Raw genomic sequence first — 17,752 nt, 5'->3', positions numbered from 1 at the left:
AGTAATTTGACCATAATTAACTTTTATTTACAAAAATTGTTCATAAATGGACCAAAATTACAAAAATAAGCTATTAAACTTCAAATAAATCCAAAAATTTCAAATAAATTCAAAATTTGAAATTTAAATTCATGAACATTCTGGAAAAATTCCATGACACTCATAATGTTCAAAATCTTAGGTTAAAAATTTCGAAATTTTTTCGGAAAAACAATGTTGCGGTTTATCGATATTTAATAAAATAATCATAAAAACATGGAAAAATTATTTTCATTAACTTTTCAATTTTAGATCTGAAAAATATAATAAAATGCAACATTAGACGTTTTCCTAAGTCATAGGTTATGTTTTATTAATTTTCAACTAATAATGTCACTATTTATGCCATTTTTCTTCAAAAATTCATAAATCATGCTAAAGGACTTCTTTATAGCCAATTATTTTACACACATCTTGTAAAATTGCATGTGACAACATATTAATTTTATATGACCAGATTCGAAATTTAACTCATATTAACCTATTTTTCTCTTAAATCCGAATTTAATAGTGAAAAATTCATTTTTCGAGCATAACTAGTCCAAAAATTATGAAAATTTACAGGTTATCTCAAAATAATATATGTAACAACATATCCAAAAACCAAGTGAAAATTCTAAGTATAGCTAATTTTCGACCAAAAATGACATTTTTACTCATAAAATCACATTTAAATGTCATTATTGTAAATTATGAACAATAAAAATCCGAAAAATTAACCAAAATATCCTAAAACACTTTAGGACCAGAAATATTAACATGCATGTAATTATTTCGTGATATATCATAATAACACAAATTTTACAAGTTTTATTTTGTTATTCATATAACTCGGAAAAACTTTTAACCAATTTGCATGCAAACAACCGTGGCTCTTGATACCGATTGAAGGAAATGTAGATTCATATACACTAACATATTCATATATGTTTATAAATTAATTTGTCATAAAATTAATAAAGGTCTTATGCATGCAAACATTAAATAAAGAGATGAAAAATCTATATCTCACCATGTGATATTCGGATTTATGGGCACAAGTGAGTTCACCTACTCACTTGTTCTTGAGCTTTCCAAATGGAAGAACAAGGATTCAAGTGTAGAATCCCTCCCAAAAGCATATACCCAAGGAATACATCTTAAAGACTAAAAATAATGTGATCTAGAATTATTATTAGTCTTACTTAAAAATGACACAAAATGTTTTTGATCTCTCATAAATTTCGGTTGAGAGAGAAGAGGATTTTGTAATTTTATTTCTCTAGAAATCTCATAAGATGTAGAGAGCATTTTTAATTTTCTTACACTAGAAAATTATTGTATTCTATGAATGAATGAATTAGAAAAAGAAAAGCTCCTTTTCTTTCCTTAGGGTGGCCGAAAAAATGGCCTTGGGTAGCATGCCCAATGCCTTTAGATTTTGCTCTTCTCAAAAGCTTAGGTTGGCATGCCTACTAGCTAGCTTTCATCATTGTGTTTTTATATTTAAACAATCAACACAATTTCCACTAACTCCCTCTTAATATTTCGGCACTTATAAAATGGAGAGTCCATTTTATATTTTGTCATTTGTCAACTTTGTCACATGTTACATGTTACATGACATGTTACAATGCAATGTATTTTCATCATATTAAAAATCAACGTATTAATAAAAATACGTCATATACAAAAATCGACTTAGTAATTCATAATTACTTGTACCAAAATATTTTACCAATTTATAAATCACAATAAATTGTATTTATAATAATTCATTCAATTCAATTGTTTCCTTAAACAATAATTTCATCTGAGCAATGATACAATTCGATTACTCAGACCGTATCTCATTTAATCATATTTACAATAAGTTACGTAAATTATACTCACAAAATCATCCGTCAATTTTAAGCAATTTAATTAACTCGTATCGGTATACGATTAATTAAATAATCAATTAAGAGTATTTCCCTATAGGTATGACCTAAGGGGATCAACTGATCACCACCGTCGCACGACAGTAATGTCAAACTCTAGTCAGCCAATCATTACCGATATATGTTGACCAGTTGACAGTAACAAAATTACTTCCCAATTGTATTCTTTAAAATGAGATTTAATAATGATATTTAAATCATGTGATCGCACTATTGTTGAGGACACATTTCCCAACACTCACCATGGACTTAGCGAATGGTTTTTAGTGCAACAATTTTGGAATGGTTTATATGAAGATTCAAGGAACATTCTCAATATGGGATCAAATGGAATGTTCACCGAAGTTGATGACAATCAAACATGGAACAAGATTGAGGAAATGGCGGTCCATAATTCACAATATAGTAGACCTCGCAAGGCTACTAGAGGAGGAAAGTATGAAGTGGACTCCGTTACTCAATTGGGTGCTCAACTTAGTGCTCACATTGACACAATCAACTTGAAGTTTGAACAAGCTATGGCTAGACTTGAGGAAAACTCAAAAACATCAAAGCATCATGTCAATGCCATGACGGCATCCTCATCAATCCCAAGCGGGATATGTGAGAATTGTGGAACCTTGGGTCATGACTCAAGTGAGTGTAGGGGAACAACCAAACAAGTTAATGCTTTCCAAGCTTACAAAAGTGGTACCCCTTATTCAAATTTTTACAATGAAAACACCAAGTTCCATCCAAATCTCTCATACAAAAGCCAAAATGTTCAAAACCCTCAAACAACATACACTCCACCACCCATGAGAAATCAAAATCAAAGACCCTTTTACAATCAAAGCCAAGGCTACCAAAATCAAAATCCATACAATCACCAAAATGACCAAGGTTTTGATGTCCAAAAAGCGGTCCTCCAAATGCAAAAGAATCAACAAGAATTTTTCACCCAAATGCAAAAAGATAGCCAAGCAAAAGACACCACCATCAACAACATTCTAGCTCACACCAAGATGTTGGAAACACAATTGACCCAACTAGCATCTTCAAGCTCACAAAGACAAAAGGGACAATTACCACCTCAAAGTAATCCCCCTAGACATGAAACGGTTAGTGCCATTCACTTGAGAAGTGGTACAAGATATGAAGCACCGAAGAAGCAAGTTGAGGATGAAATTGTGAAAGCTAGTGAAAAGGAAGAAATTGTGCAAAGCCCCAAAGAAGGGGAATCATCAAAAGAAGAAAGTTCAAAGAAAAATGAAGACAAAGCCAAAGAGAAGGAGCCCATTGTGATTAGACTTCCTTTTCCAAGTCGTCAAGCCAAGCCCAAATTTGATGATCAACTTGGAAAGTTCATGGAAATTGTGAAGAACTTAGAAGTCTCAATTCCTTTCACGGAATTAATCAATCACGTTCCGGCCTATGCAAAGTACATGAAAGATATCTTCACAAAAAAGAAGTCGATCCGAAAACTTGAGACTATCGCCTTCACTAAGGTGAGTAGTGCAATACTTCAAGGGAGTTCACCTCCAAAGTTAAAGGATCCGGGAAGCTTCTCAATACCGTGTACCATTGGCGACACGACGATCAACAAAGCCTTATGTGATCTAGGGGCTAGTGTGAGTGTCATGCCGTACTCGGTGAGTAAAAGGTTGGGAATGGAGAGCTTGAATGCACTAATATCACTCTTCAAATGGCCGATAGATCGACGAAGACACCATTAGGGATATGGGAAGATGTCCCCATGCGAATTGGGAAGTTTTTCATCCCGGTGGACTTTGTCATTGTTGATATGGAGGAAGATTCCAACATTCCAATCATCTTAGGAAGACCTTTCCTACACACCGCGGGTGCGGTGATTGATGTGAAACATGGAGAGCTCACTCTAGAAGTAGAAGATGAAAGCATAACTTTTAATCTTGACAAGACCATGAGAGCTCCTCGTTTACATGAGCCATGTTTCATGATTGACCATTATAGCCGAAAAGATGAAAAGAAGAAATCGGAACTCCAATGGAGGAAGAAAATTGAAGATGCTCCATTCAAAGAGCAAGTGAATTGTGACAAGGAGAGCTTGCAAAGCTCATCAAAATCAACCAAGGAGGAAGATGATGGCCTCATTGGCCAAGAGAAGAAATTGGGAGAGTTGTCTCCATCTAAGCAAGAGATTTTCAATGATCAACTCAATGAAGTTTGTGGTCTTTGGGACGACGAATTTGAAGGGATATTTAATCCCTACATTGGGCATGCCATCGATCATGATCAACAACAAGGGCCACGGTCTATTGAGGACCTCTACCATAACAATGAACAAGCTTTTGATTACTTCTTCAAGGTGTTGAGCAACATCAACAACACCTTGAACATGCCCCCTTGACATCTCATCAAGAATGAGAGTTTGGTGGAGTCCTCCCTAAACCACCACTTGTAAATATTTCTAACTCCCTAACTTACTTTTCAATTTTTGTATTGCATTTTTTGTCATTTTTGGATTTTTATTTACTTTGATCAAAATAATTGTCATGAAAAGAGAGAAGTGAGGGAGGGACTAACAATTTCAATTGATGTGTAGTGCTTTACCTTAGTGTGGGGATGGCAATTGCCTAGGCTATTCATGCCTTAGTAGTGCCCCCACAATGAAGAACACAAGATTTGAAAGAAATAAAGAAAGAATGATAAGGGAATGCGTTTGTGCACGGATGGAACTGAATCCGTGTACACAAGGACCAATCCGAGCGGATTCCTGAGAATCCGCCCGTCTGAAGAAGATCCGAGCGTCCTGCTGAGAAGACGCCCATCTTGGGCTGTGCTGAATTTGCAATTTTCTTGACTGTCAAAGAATCCGAGCGGATTACTGGAAAGACGCCCGTCTCACAGAATCCGTCCGTCTTTCGAAAAAGACGCCCGTCTCACAGAATCCGTCCGTCTTTCGAAAAAGACGCCCGTCTCGCAGCTGAAGAAAAACAAAGAAAAATCTCTGGACTAGAATCCGTCCGTCTTACACGAAATCCGCCCGTCCCATCACAGAAGAATCCGAGCGGATTCCCCAGAATCCGCCCGTCTCTAGGCGGGATTTTGAAAATTTTGAAGCTGTAGAATCCGCACGGATTGCGCCCAATCCGCACGGATTGTCCCTGCGTTTTGAAATTGCCGAGTTCTTTAAATACCCATCCCACCTTCATTCATTCATTCATTCATTCATAAACACTACCCACAACATCAAAACCCTCATCCTCTCCATCTAAAAAACAAAAACCCTCAACAAAACTCACCAAAATCAAATCAAACCATCCTTCAAACAACAAATCAATCACTCCATCTTCAACAACAATCAAAACCAAGAACAAAATCTTCACCTTTGAGTCGATTTTTGATTTCATAAAGGCAAAGCCTTTCACCTTCAAATCGATTTGGGCATTCTACAAATTGAAGATTTTTAACTCTTTACTTGGTTAGTTCATCAAATGGCAAGAACAAAGGGAGCATCAAAGGCAACAAAGGCACCAAAAGCAAAGGCTCTCTCTCAAAGGCAAAAAGCTCTACAAGCAAAGAAAGCTTTGGCAATGGTGGTATCAACACCAAACTTGGTAGTGCAACAACAACAACAAATTTCTATGGAAGCATCACCTTCTACTCCGGTAATCGATCAACTCTTGCATTATCCGGAGGTAACTTTCATTTCCGATACCCATAGAAATACATTTGTCAAGTTTGCTATGAAACAAATTCAATCCACCAAATTCATATGTAAAGATGCCTTAGAGAAGTTGGGTGTTCTTGAACAAACGAGAGTCTTTTTCAATGCCATGGGTTTGAAGAAATTGTTTGAAATGAAGGAAGTAACATACCCCTCCCTTGTCTTGGAATTCTTAAGTTCTTTAAAAGTGACAAAAGTTGAGAATAGGGAAAATATTGAGTTCCGTCTAGCTAACACTAGTAGACGCATTACCTTTCCGGAATTGGGTGAAATCTTGGGTCTTAGCGATGAACATAAATATTATAAGCAATATGGGAAGTATGACCCCGAGCCTCTTTGGGAGGCAATCTCCGGGAAGAAATTTGAAGATTTTCATGCTTGTCGTGCTCTTTTGGTCCATCATCCGGGCATAAGAGTATGGCACAAAGTTGTGGGAAATACCATAATTGCTAGGAAGACACCAATCATTTCACGGGACTCGATTTTATTCTCCTTGAATCAACTTTGAATATTGGAAGAATTCACACCAAGCCTTACAATTCTTTGAGGCTATTGGTTGATAGATGGCTCCATGTAGATAGTGGGAAGAAGGGTCAAACCGTTATTGTTAATGGCGGCCTTGTCACGGTCCTAGCCAAGCACTTTGATCCTAATTTCAATAAGGATAGCAAGTACAAGGCTAAGGATGGTGGCCATCTTATTGATATGTCCATCTTGATTAACAAGTTTAAGTGGGTTGCCCACAATCCCCTTGATACCAAGTATGGGTGGCTTACTAGTGAGGCTCGATCATTCACTTTACCCGCAAAGATTTGCCGTCTTAGTGTCCACCGGACCAACTATTTACTTCCCCTATCCAAAGAAGCCGAGTACATCATTCAACAACAAAAGGGTGATCATGAAACTCCCTCCTCTTCCATTGTTATACCGCCTTACCCCTTTGTGTATGAAGAGTTCAAACCGCAAGGAATTGAAATTGGAAAAGACTATGTAACTCTTCTTATGCAAGCCATGCACAAGCAAGCTTATGAAGATCGGAAGAATGCATATTTGGCTCAATATCCTCCCCTCTTACATCTAGCTAGGCAAGGACTCCTTGATCCATCTTGTCCTTTGCCTAGTTGGGCGGATAGAGAAGCCTTATTTCCGGGTGCATCTAGGGACGTGGTGGAAGACAATGAGGTTGTTGGAAATGGTAAAGAAATTGATGATAATATTGAGGAAGAAGCAAGTGGAGATGAAGAAGGAAATGGTGAAGATAATGATGAGCAAGATGATGAGGAAAGTGATGAAGAAAGTGCCAAGGAAAGTGGCAATGTGACCGCTTCTCATGAGGGAAGTGGTGATGATGATAGCATGATGGAAGACTAGCCTTGGAGACTCCTACTCTTCCATGGTTTGTCTATATCTCTTTGTATTTTAATTCATTTTGATCATTGTTGGTTTAGTCCTAGCAACATCAAAGGACTCACACCTCGGTTCCATTGAGGTGTTCTTTATTGTTCCCATTTTTTGAAAATCCAAAATGACAATCTAGTTTCATGCATATCATACTGTGTGCATGAACTATACCCATGCTTTGACATTAGCAATAGTGTCTTATTCGGTTTGGGAAAGTTAATGCATACACAACGGGAGGTAATCTAAATTATCCTCTCCGTCATAACAAAAACCATGCATCATGTAGTATAGCTTAGTGTAGAATTGCATTTAGTATAGAAATCATGCATCATTTTTGCATAATTTCCATCATTTTGGCCATTGAGGACAATGCCCATATTAGTGTGGGGATGAGAATTCTAACACTTAACTTTTATTCAAAAACCATAAAAATTGAAAAAATTCAAAAATCATAAAAATTTGAAAAATTGAAAAACCAAAAACAAGTTCATTTCCTTTGTATATATTGTCTTGTATATATTGTGTTTGTTTATCCTTGTTTACTTTGATTGACTACGCCACATCCGAGACATGAGGATATTGAAGACCGCATGGTATGATCTTTCCAATCTCCTTTTTCCTCTTTATGTTAATGACTATGTGGCTTTATTTTGATTGATGCGGTAAAACAATGTGAACCTAGGACTTGCATTTAGTTTATTTGGCATACTAGTTGGTAGAATCATTTGCATTAGGATGTTTATATGTTAGTTGCATCATGGCATGTAGTTTGCATGTTAGAAAAATTTTGTGAAACCGTCTATTTGGGAAGCTTGACAAGTGTATATAGGCCCTAGTAGATGCTTTTTATTCTTAAGACTTTGCTTGTTAGAATACTTGTAAAACACCCTAGGATGTGTCATGCTAGTATCCTTTGACCCATGGTTTAAGGCCTAGTCAAGAGTACCTTGTGGTGTGATAACTCCTTGGCTACCGTTTATTCCAAGGTGACCCTTGAAACCATGCATACTTCCATCATTCATCCATGTTCTACCACATTTTTGTCATCAAAGGGAATGGGCACAAAAAGAAATCAATTTGAGTTCAATGAAATGAAAAGTGAAAGAAAGTTTGCAAAAAAAAATGCATCAAAAGAAAAGAGGAGCAAAATAGACTCCTAAGCTTCAAATACAAGGCACCCTCGTTACTAATTGGGGTGACTTTGAAAATGTTCAAAAAAAGAAATTCAAAAAGTTATCAAGTATTGAAATGCCAAAAATCAAAAAGAAATGGCAAAAGAAAGTGTTCTCAAATGTTACATGCCACATGAAATTGGGGGGAAAAACAACAACAAAGCAAACTCCCAAAATGAAGCTCAATTACTATCGATCCCTTTATCCATCGTATCCATTTTTGTGCATGGTAGAGAGGGGACGACCCTTCTTCTTGTCTAGGCAAGAGGGGGAATTCCGCGATCCTCCAGTGTTTCTAACACCATAGGGAGTCTACTCTTGACAAAAGCATTTAACGATTGAGGACAAAGGTACCCTAGCTTGACACATTTTGGAGGTGATTTATTGGTATCCTTCTAGGCCTAGTAGTTTGAACAAATTGCATCTATGAAGGATTGTGTACCCTTGAATTGCTTCCCTTGTAGATAATTTCCGCCACTTAGATGAGGAAAGTGGCTATTCTTTTGTAGATGCATCCATTATGTGTTTTTGTGTGCTTAAAGTTTGGATGTGTCGCCATTTTGGAAAGACCCACCTTGCCTTACAAGAAGGCATCCTACCTCATGGTTGTCTTGTTGTGAGTTGAAGGGGCGGAGTGAGACCCGCTAATTGTCTCATATCGGCTATTATTATTAGGTTAGGTTAGTATTGGTCCTAGTCTTTGTCACCTCTTTACTCGGGACGAGCAAAGGTTCGGTTTGGGGATATTTGATGTGACCATAATTGGCGCATATTTAGCCCCCGAATTACCATTGTTTCCATGCTTTTTAGTGCCTATTTGGGTCATTTCTTATCTTTAGTTCTTTGTTTTGCATATTATTTGAGATTTTGATCCTTGGTAGGAAAGGAGTAAGAATCTTGCATTTTCATAGCAAAACAAGGCTAAATTGATTGTATTCAATGACCAAGCATCAAGGAGAGACAAGACTAGAAGGCCTTTGTACATAGCATAGTAGAAGAGCATTGTTGAGAAAGGATCCTTGAGTCCCCAAGGAAATCCCCAAGGAATTCATGAAGAAAAGGGAAGAAAAGAAGAAGAAAAGATGCTGCCAGACAATCCGAACGGATTGTACACAATCCGTCCGTCCGTCCAAGCCCAATCCGAGCGTCCCTCAAAGGAATCCGCTCGGATTCCCCCTCGCCAATCCGAGCGTCTTGCCCAAGGATCCGCTCGGATTCTCCAGCCCAGATCCGGCCGTCCCGACTCCCATCCGCACGGATTTCAGTACAGCACGTTTTCATTCTTCAAAGCTACGATTAGAGAAGCCCTTCTCTCGGAGAATACCGGAGTCTCCTTGCTCAACTTAAAAAGTGTAATTACTAGTTTAGCCCTTAGTTAACCCTAATGCATCCTCCCTAATTTTCACTATAAATACCCCATTAGTCTAATTAGAGGAGCATGTTCTTCTTATCAATAATTAGGGTAGTTAATATCAATCAAATCTCTCTTCAATATTGTAATCAAATATTAATCAAGTTTTAATCCAAGTTTTAGTTCTTTAATCTCTCTCTTGTTCTTACTTTATTTTGGGTAATTGAAGATTATTTGGGTTATTATTGGGAGATTGACAACCTCTCAATCTAGGATTCAAGTACTTCTATTATTCTTGCTTTATTATTGGAATCATTAGTAGGTATAATCTCTTAATCCCTTTTTAATTATTGCTAATTACTTTCATTTATTCATCATGTTTCATTATGTTAGTATGATTGACAACCTTTCTAGCATGATCAATATGATAATGAGTGAGTAGTCTCTTAGCTAGGGTTTAATGGGTGATTAGGGGAAACCAACATGGGGAATGATTCATGCTTAAATCAATATGCTTTAATATCTTATTTGCTTGCTTGTTTTGATCTTAATACATGCACATGTTATATTTGATGAAATGCTAAGCCTATGAATCCTTGCATTTACTATCATCTTCTATCCTTTCAACTTGACTTGTAAGACATAACCCAACTCGAGTCTTGTTAGACCATGCATGTGTTGAGTAGGAAAGATTAAGTCGATTGTAGGTGTTGTACAATCTAATCGATTCGGCTCCGGGACCCAAACTTTCCTAAGATTGTAAGATATAACCCAACTCAATCCATCACAACAATAATTGCTTGCTTATAATTTGAGAACATGTTTGTATGATCATATCCCATGATTCCCCTATGAACCCATGACACCCTAGTGCCTTTAATCAATTGTTTACACCCCTTATTTTATTCATCTTGCTAGTTTATTTTCATTGCTATTTTAGTTTAGTAACCTTCTACATCAACCCAATTTGTGACACCCCTTAGACACTACTAGTTACAATAGAATTCTCATTTCAATACCCGTCCCTTGGGATCCGACCTTTACTTGCCTCTTTACTAATTGTAGAGTTGTTTGTGAAGTATAAATTGTGTTTTGTATCGACCATTGACCAACGACCACATATGCTTGATTTGTGAAACGAAATGGACTCGATCAGCTCTAGTTGCACTTTTGCTTGCCAATTGGGCAATTTGGCTCTCCAACATTTTTGTAGAAGTCTCTCTAGCTAGAGACTCCTTTTGCAGCAAACCCGACAAATTCTGAACAATGTTTTTCAATTCGGAGATATCAGAACCTGAAATTGCTGCTGCTGAGGCACATAGGGAGGCTTTTGATACTGCTGCTGCTTATAAGGGGGCACATAGTTTTGTTGCTGCTGCGGACCCGGATTAAGGACATTCTGGTTAGTCAACCTCAAATTGGGGTGGACATTAAAGGGATCCACTACTACAAAAATGATCAAAGAGAACGGTCTCTAACCGTTCTTATAGGCACTTTGGACCGTCCTGTGGCCAAGCGTTCTCTTTGATATAAGAGAACGGTTGAAATCAAGTCAACCCCGTCTCTTTGTAACAACAATCAGAACGGCCGAGCTCCACAACCGTTCTCTTTGATATAACACACAGAACGGTTGCATATAAGAACCGGTCCCTTTGATAAGGCCGTTCTCTTTGTTAGAAGTTTAGATTTTTTGGCGCCTTAGTTCTACCTTTTCAAAGAGAACAGTTGTGATGGTACTAACCGTCCTGGTTGTTAATTTTGTTTTTTTAAAAAAAAATTCTATTTTTATCGTAACCCTACATGATTGAATTGTATAGCTCATAAGAATTAAACCTGTTACAATTCAGAAACTCCAGCAATTTTTACACAAAAACCTTCCGATTTAATTTGAACCATTAGGACAAATCCTATTGAAAAAAAATACAAAATACAAAATACAAAATACAAACCTTCCTATTGAATTAAACTTGTTACTACCAACATATGTTTGCATGAAAACCAAGGAGCAAAGCACCATAAGAACATCGGCTAGACATCTACTGGGATTCTCTAATAAACCTAAGCCAAACAATACCTTCTCTCACTCAGTAATGCTTTATGAGAAACTGTTTGTTCACATAAAGACAGGGACTCTTGAGCAATATATTTCCAACGACTTAAATGAGCCTCCACCATTCCCATTTCTTTCAATAGAGCAGAGGCCATCACATTGAACTCGGCTTTAATGTCCTTTCTCCCTGAACAACACTCAAAACTTAGAGATGATGCCATATGTAGATTAATCATCATTCAAATACCAGATATACCAGAAAAGGTTCTGCGCTACAAGAAAACAAATACATACTTTGAGGATTCTCCTAGCTTCTAGTTCTCAGCCCATAAACTCCCTTGCATTGCTCTGGTCAGCTTCAACTAATTCATTGGCTTCAATTTTTTATTGTGAGCATCTTTGGATCCTAAACCACATGAAAGATAGTCATGAAATACAAGTTCCTATACGACTATATAAATTTACAATGAGCATACCACATACCACAGCAAATTAGTGAAATTTTTTAACATTACCAGCTAACTTACCAATTGTTTCTGCTAAGATACATAAAATATGAAAATCTTTCTTTAATCATATTCTTGCACATACACCTCAAAAATATAGCCTTCTCTCACCTCAAAGATGTGTACCTGTGTTGGAGGCTTCAGCACAAGGGAGTTACCAGCAATTAGAGCTGGTGCTATCTTTGAAACTGCAAGGTTGACTGGATAGTTGAACGGCGGAATTGCCAAAACAACCCCTAGTGGGATCTGTAGTGAACCAAAAACATTATAAATAAAATTAGGTTTTTGTGACCTTATGAGTATGGTACCACCAAAAACATTATAAATAAAATTAGGCTTTTGTGATAACATTGCCTCCATCAATTCTGAAAGACATGAACACAATAAGAGGATTATTGTATGAAAAATAGCATTGTTTGGATATGCAGACCATCTTCACTGTCAAAGATCCACAAAATAACTCTATCCTAGTCCAACTTATCATAATTTAATACAACCTCGTGTACTCGTATCAACACTCTTGCACTAAAACACTCGAAATGAAAAAAAAAACTAAGGTTTTTATAAAATAACTAAGTCTGACATACGGACATATGGCCACGAGGGATCGATGCTTCTAAGTTCCAACCATAGTTCATAGTTGAGTAACATTCCTCGTAGAGTCATAGCTGACAACGATGCATCTGTTTGTAGCAGTTTCCTTTTGCAATATTTGTTACATCATATCGTCAAGCAATTAGAAGCTCTAATTCTTCATTAAGAACTTTAAAACACAACAGGTCATTCATTTATTCATTCACTCACTTATTCGCGGTTCATTAACTCACTCACTTATTTGTTCATGTCATTCATTCATATTTCATGTCCCTTTTAAGAGGTAATATAATTCGGTTGAATCAAATAATGCAGGTGAGGCGTGGGTCTCAAAGTTACATGCTTCATAAATTTTAAAAAATGGTAGCTAAATTGTGCTACTACATCATAATCAGTAGTCCTCCTTAAATGGGACTTGTGTGGTTCACCGTACCTTTATCCATGAGGAGGATACATATCCACAACTTATCATGGGACCACTAACTTGTGGCCAATACAATCATTCACCTACCATGGGACCACTAACTGGTGCTATCTTTGGTAACTCCCTTGTGTTGAAGCCTCCAACACAGGTACGCATAATATAGATACAGCCCACGATTTTATCCAAAAAAAGTAGACTTCGTAATAAAGAAGAAACTCACTCTCTTTCTTTTTGGCAGATGCCTTCTTAGCTGCCTCTCTTTCTTCAGCAGCAGCCTTGTCTTCCTCAGTTCATCACCAAAGAGATCCAAATCACCAACATCATCATCTGCAACCGCTTCCTGTAGGCAAATCAATAACAAATTCAATTATAAACGTTAAACTTCAGAGAGTAACGATGCACAATGGCAACTCCTGTAAGAATTCCCTGAAGATTGAGTTTTCGCATTTATAAGGAAAATTTGGTAGCAGAATGTGAATGGAAGAGCAAAAATCTTATTGGAGTAACCAATTGAAAATGTAAACTGATCATATTCAGATACTAATGCTACAACTATTGTAATAATAACAAGCATACAAGATCCAGTGAAGCCTTTCACAGTTCACAGTCCATCCTCTCGCATTAAACCAAAAATACAACTACGGAACTATGCAACAATCCTATATAAAATCAACTAAAGTAAGATTTTAAAATAAAATCTAACAAATTCTACACTTAAATCTAAGAATTTAAAATAAAATAACAATAACAATACTAAAAGCAGATAAAAATAGATCTAAATTGGGAGAAAGAGATGTTGCTTCGTCATTGTTGTCTCGCCGTTGTTGTTAGCGTGACGGCCAACATATAATTCAATTAGACCTCAAATATATATCCAAAACTGAAAATCGAATACCTAGATGATGAAATATACCTGAATTCCCAAATCGATTTTGATAGCAAATGGAAAGTCGGAAACTGGCGATTTTGATAACAAGTAGTATTAGTACCCATGATTTAAGATGAGACTCATTATGAACGATTAAGAGGAAACAAAAATAACCTGCATCCATTTCCAAAGTGACGACTTCAATGGCGATAATCCGAAACCCGTGCTTTTCGAACTTGTGCGATTGAAGGGTTCGTCGAGGTGGATGGGGTGTCGCGATGGAGTCTGATCGAGACTCGCCGAGGCGAGGAACAATAATGGGTGGTGTTCGCGTGGATGAGATTGGTGTTCACCAGGTTTGGGTAATGAAGAGAAGAAGGTTGGATTGTTAGTGTTCGAAAGAAAGCAATGGAAGTTGTATGTGCGGTGAAGTTCGATATTATTTAGGATTTACAAATTAACAAATAGAACGGTTGATAAAGAGGGACTGTGCTCTTTGTTTTTCAAGGAGAACGGTTCTAAATATTAACCGGTCTCTTATTTCTTTTAAGACGGTTGGTCAAATCTAACCGTTCTCTTTGTTAATTTACGAGCACGGTTGGAAGAAACAACCGTTATCTTTGTTAATTTATAACAAAGAGACCGGTTCCGCTATCAACCGTTCTCTTAGAGGCGTTCTCGTAGCCTTAAATTGTAGTAGTGTATAGATAGTGGTAGCAGGGTCGAACCACAGAGAGGCAGATGTAATTGATAGTTGTCTAATTTCAGTCTTAAAGTAACGGATCTGGGGATTTGATTGAATTGGTCTATAACTAATGAGCAATAAACTAAAGAAATGTATAGAATCAAATATAAAAAGGGTACTAAGATGGTCGGTTCACACTAGTTTCGGTTTCGCGAAAGATACTAAGTAGGTCCGAAATAAACACATGAGGCGGGAAAACAAGAGGTCCTCTCGGTCCACTCTTAACAAGTAGCGTCTTTCGATCTCGCTACGGGTCCCTAATATCACTAGTACTGACTCTCGTCCTGAAAAGTGACTAATAACCTAAACTTTACCTATCTTTCGATCTTAGCGTAGTTTAGTCATTTTAATTGGTAGTTTAACAACCTTCCCTATCTTTTGATCTAATGGGTCAGTCAATTACTAAGCATTCAACTAGTCGCGTGCACTCGATTCGTCAAATATAGAATTTAAAGCAATTAAAACGAAGCAAAACCTCACGTGGCCAGTCGATCGACCAGGGTGTGCGGTCGATCCACCGTGGCGCGACTCAGGTCATACTATTCTACTGCCGCCTAATTCTACAGATTCCCTACATCCTAGCACATGGTATTTAGCTACTCATGGGTACGATAAGAACAACAATAAAATTGACTAATAAAGCAGAAGAATTCATGATTAAAACGACGAAATAAACAATTAACAATAAACGATAAATTGGCTTTCGGGAGACTATTCTAGCAGTTCCTATAATACGAATGAAATAAACAACGAAACTGAACAGAAGAATACCGAAAAGGAATTACAGAGAGAGATCCAAAACCGAAAACGGAAAGAACTTTATTAATCGAAGAACAATAATCTCGAACCCTAATTATTTGATATTCTAAAACCTTAATAAAACTGAATGAAAACTGAATGATTAAAGCTTGATGTCAGGTTACATTATATAGGAATATAACATAACATTATTCGCAAAACCTAATACACATTGGGCTTCCTTATTTTCGATCTTTTTGTTTGCGTCAGAGTAGCGGCTTGGTCGATCGACCACTATGACCGGTCGATCGATTGGTCTCGGTGTCTGATAGCTCTCGTGACTGTGCTATGGTCGATCGACCATAGAGGTCAGTCGATCGACTGCTTTAGCTGATAGTCCGCTTCTAATTCTTCATAAAGTTGTCTTTTGGGCCTCGAAATGCGCACCAAGCTCGTTCCTTGACTAAATACTTCACGTCAAATGCAATGCAAGGTACTCAGGGACGGATTTAGCTTGATTTCCGCTGGATTCTTCACATTTCTGCAATAATGTACAAAAATACGAAAGTAGACGGAAATAGGGAGAATAGTAGCCTAAACTACATAAATGAGCTATGAAATGCGTGTAAAATAAGGTGTAAAACATCATATAAATGACACGCATCAATAACGGCGCAAAATGGTGATTTTGAAAGTTTGAAAATGACACGGAAGGACTTATGATCTAGTAGCACATAAGCACTCACAGTTCATTATATTATGCATTATGCTGACACGGGTTTTGGCTTAAAAGGGTGTGTTACACACCAAGCAATCAAACCCCGATTTGCGAGAGGGATACCAATCCAAACAAAATGTGTAAGGAGGGTGCCCTAGCCTCGTGCCCGAAAGTAATGAAAGCTCTTTGACGAAACATAAATGTGTAATGTAAATGGTATGCTTGACTCAATCGGGATTCGAAACGCGGGGATGAGAAAACTCACGCCGACGAGATGAGCCAATTGGTCGAAAAGGGTTAGGTTGTGGGTCCGGACAAGGATCCCGACTGTGACCGTAATATCAATTAATGCATTCCACCAAGACCTCGTTCGAGTCTCACCATATAGGGATCACAAAAACGTAAGTGTCCTAGTTATCCCCAACGGAGTCGCCAAACTATGGACATGGGCCACGTCTCGGTCTGTGGATCTGGGGCCAACTACCGGTCCGTAGTCACGGGCCACCTGCCCGCCAGGCCAATCTGTGGACATGCAGCGGTCATTTTCAAAGCCACGCTCGGCGGCGTAAAAATGCTTTCCACCGGATCATTTTAGGTCGGTCGGTTTCGTCTCGGTAAGGGTCTCGAAACGATTAGAGATGTTCGGAGTCGCCACCAAGCATTTGTGGGATGCTTGGAACCCGTTCGAATTCCACTTTATACCTCGGTCAAATCGAAGCACAAAGCAGCGTTTGACATAGGTACTAAAGATAAGGAAATCGTCCCTCTTTAGCATCCTATCTCTAGAATGACTCTCGTACGCCCTGGATAAGGTCGTCCACTATCCAAAGTTTCTGAGTAAGAGGTGAAGGTACGTATTGGGAAGCCCTTTAATCAGACACCCAATCCCGCCCGCGGTAGCTCATAAGAATTAAACCTGTTACAACTCAGAAACTCCAGCAATTTTTACACAAAAACCTTCCGATTTAATTTGAACCATTAGGACAAATCCTATTGAAAAAAAATACAAAATACAAAATACAAAATACAAACCTTCCTATTGAATTAAAATTGTTACTACCAACATATGTTTGCATGAAAACCAAGGAGCAAAGCACCATAAGAACATCGGCTAGACAGCTACTGGGATTCTCTAATAAACCTAAGCCAAACAATACCTTCTCTCACTCAGTAATGCTTTATGAGAAACTGTTTGTTCACATAAAGACAGGGACTCTTGAGCAATATATTTCCAACGACTTAAATGAGCCTCCACCATTCCCATTTCTTTCGATAGAGCAGAGGCCATCACATTGAACTCGGCTTTAATGTCCTTTCTCCCTGAACAACACTCAAAACTTAGAGATGATGCCATATGTAGATTAATCATCATTCAAATACCAGATATACAAGAAAAGGTTCTGCGCTACAAGAAAACAAATACATACTTTGAGGATTCTCCTAGCTTCTAGTTCTCAGCCCATAAACTCCCTTGCATTGCTCTGGTCAGCTTCAACTAATTCATTGGCTGTAATTTTTTATTTTGAGCATCTTTGGATC

The 17,752-nt window shown here is 37.7% G+C and overlaps 2 long non-coding RNA genes across 3 annotated transcripts; both read right to left on the bottom strand.

The window, feature by feature from the left end:
* Nucleotides 1–11,384: 11,384 nt before the first annotated feature.
* LOC141658790 (uncharacterized) lies at nt 11,385–13,899 on the bottom strand. Of its 2 annotated transcripts, XR_012549427.1 has the most exons (3): nt 13,365–13,897; nt 11,915–12,026; nt 11,385–11,807 (listed from the first exon to the last, which is right to left on the bottom strand). It is a non-coding gene; the product is annotated as an uncharacterized LOC141658790 (long non-coding RNA). The 2 variants fall into 2 exon arrangements; XR_012549426.1 differs by having other exon boundaries at nt 11,385–12,026; nt 13,365–13,899.
* Nucleotides 13,900–17,155: 3,256 nt separating this feature from the next.
* LOC141658789 (uncharacterized) lies at nt 17,156–17,752 on the bottom strand. Its single transcript, XR_012549425.1, has 2 exons — nt 17,641–17,752; nt 17,156–17,533 (listed from the first exon to the last, which is right to left on the bottom strand). It is a non-coding gene; the product is annotated as an uncharacterized LOC141658789 (long non-coding RNA).

Source organism: Silene latifolia, chromosome 6, assembly GCF_048544455.1.
Source record: "Silene latifolia isolate original U9 population chromosome 6, ASM4854445v1, whole genome shotgun sequence".
Taxonomy (NCBI): Eukaryota; Viridiplantae; Streptophyta; class Magnoliopsida; order Caryophyllales; family Caryophyllaceae; genus Silene; species Silene latifolia.
Note: the sequence above shows the minus strand (reverse complement) of the source record. Positions and strands in the feature narration are given on the sequence as shown.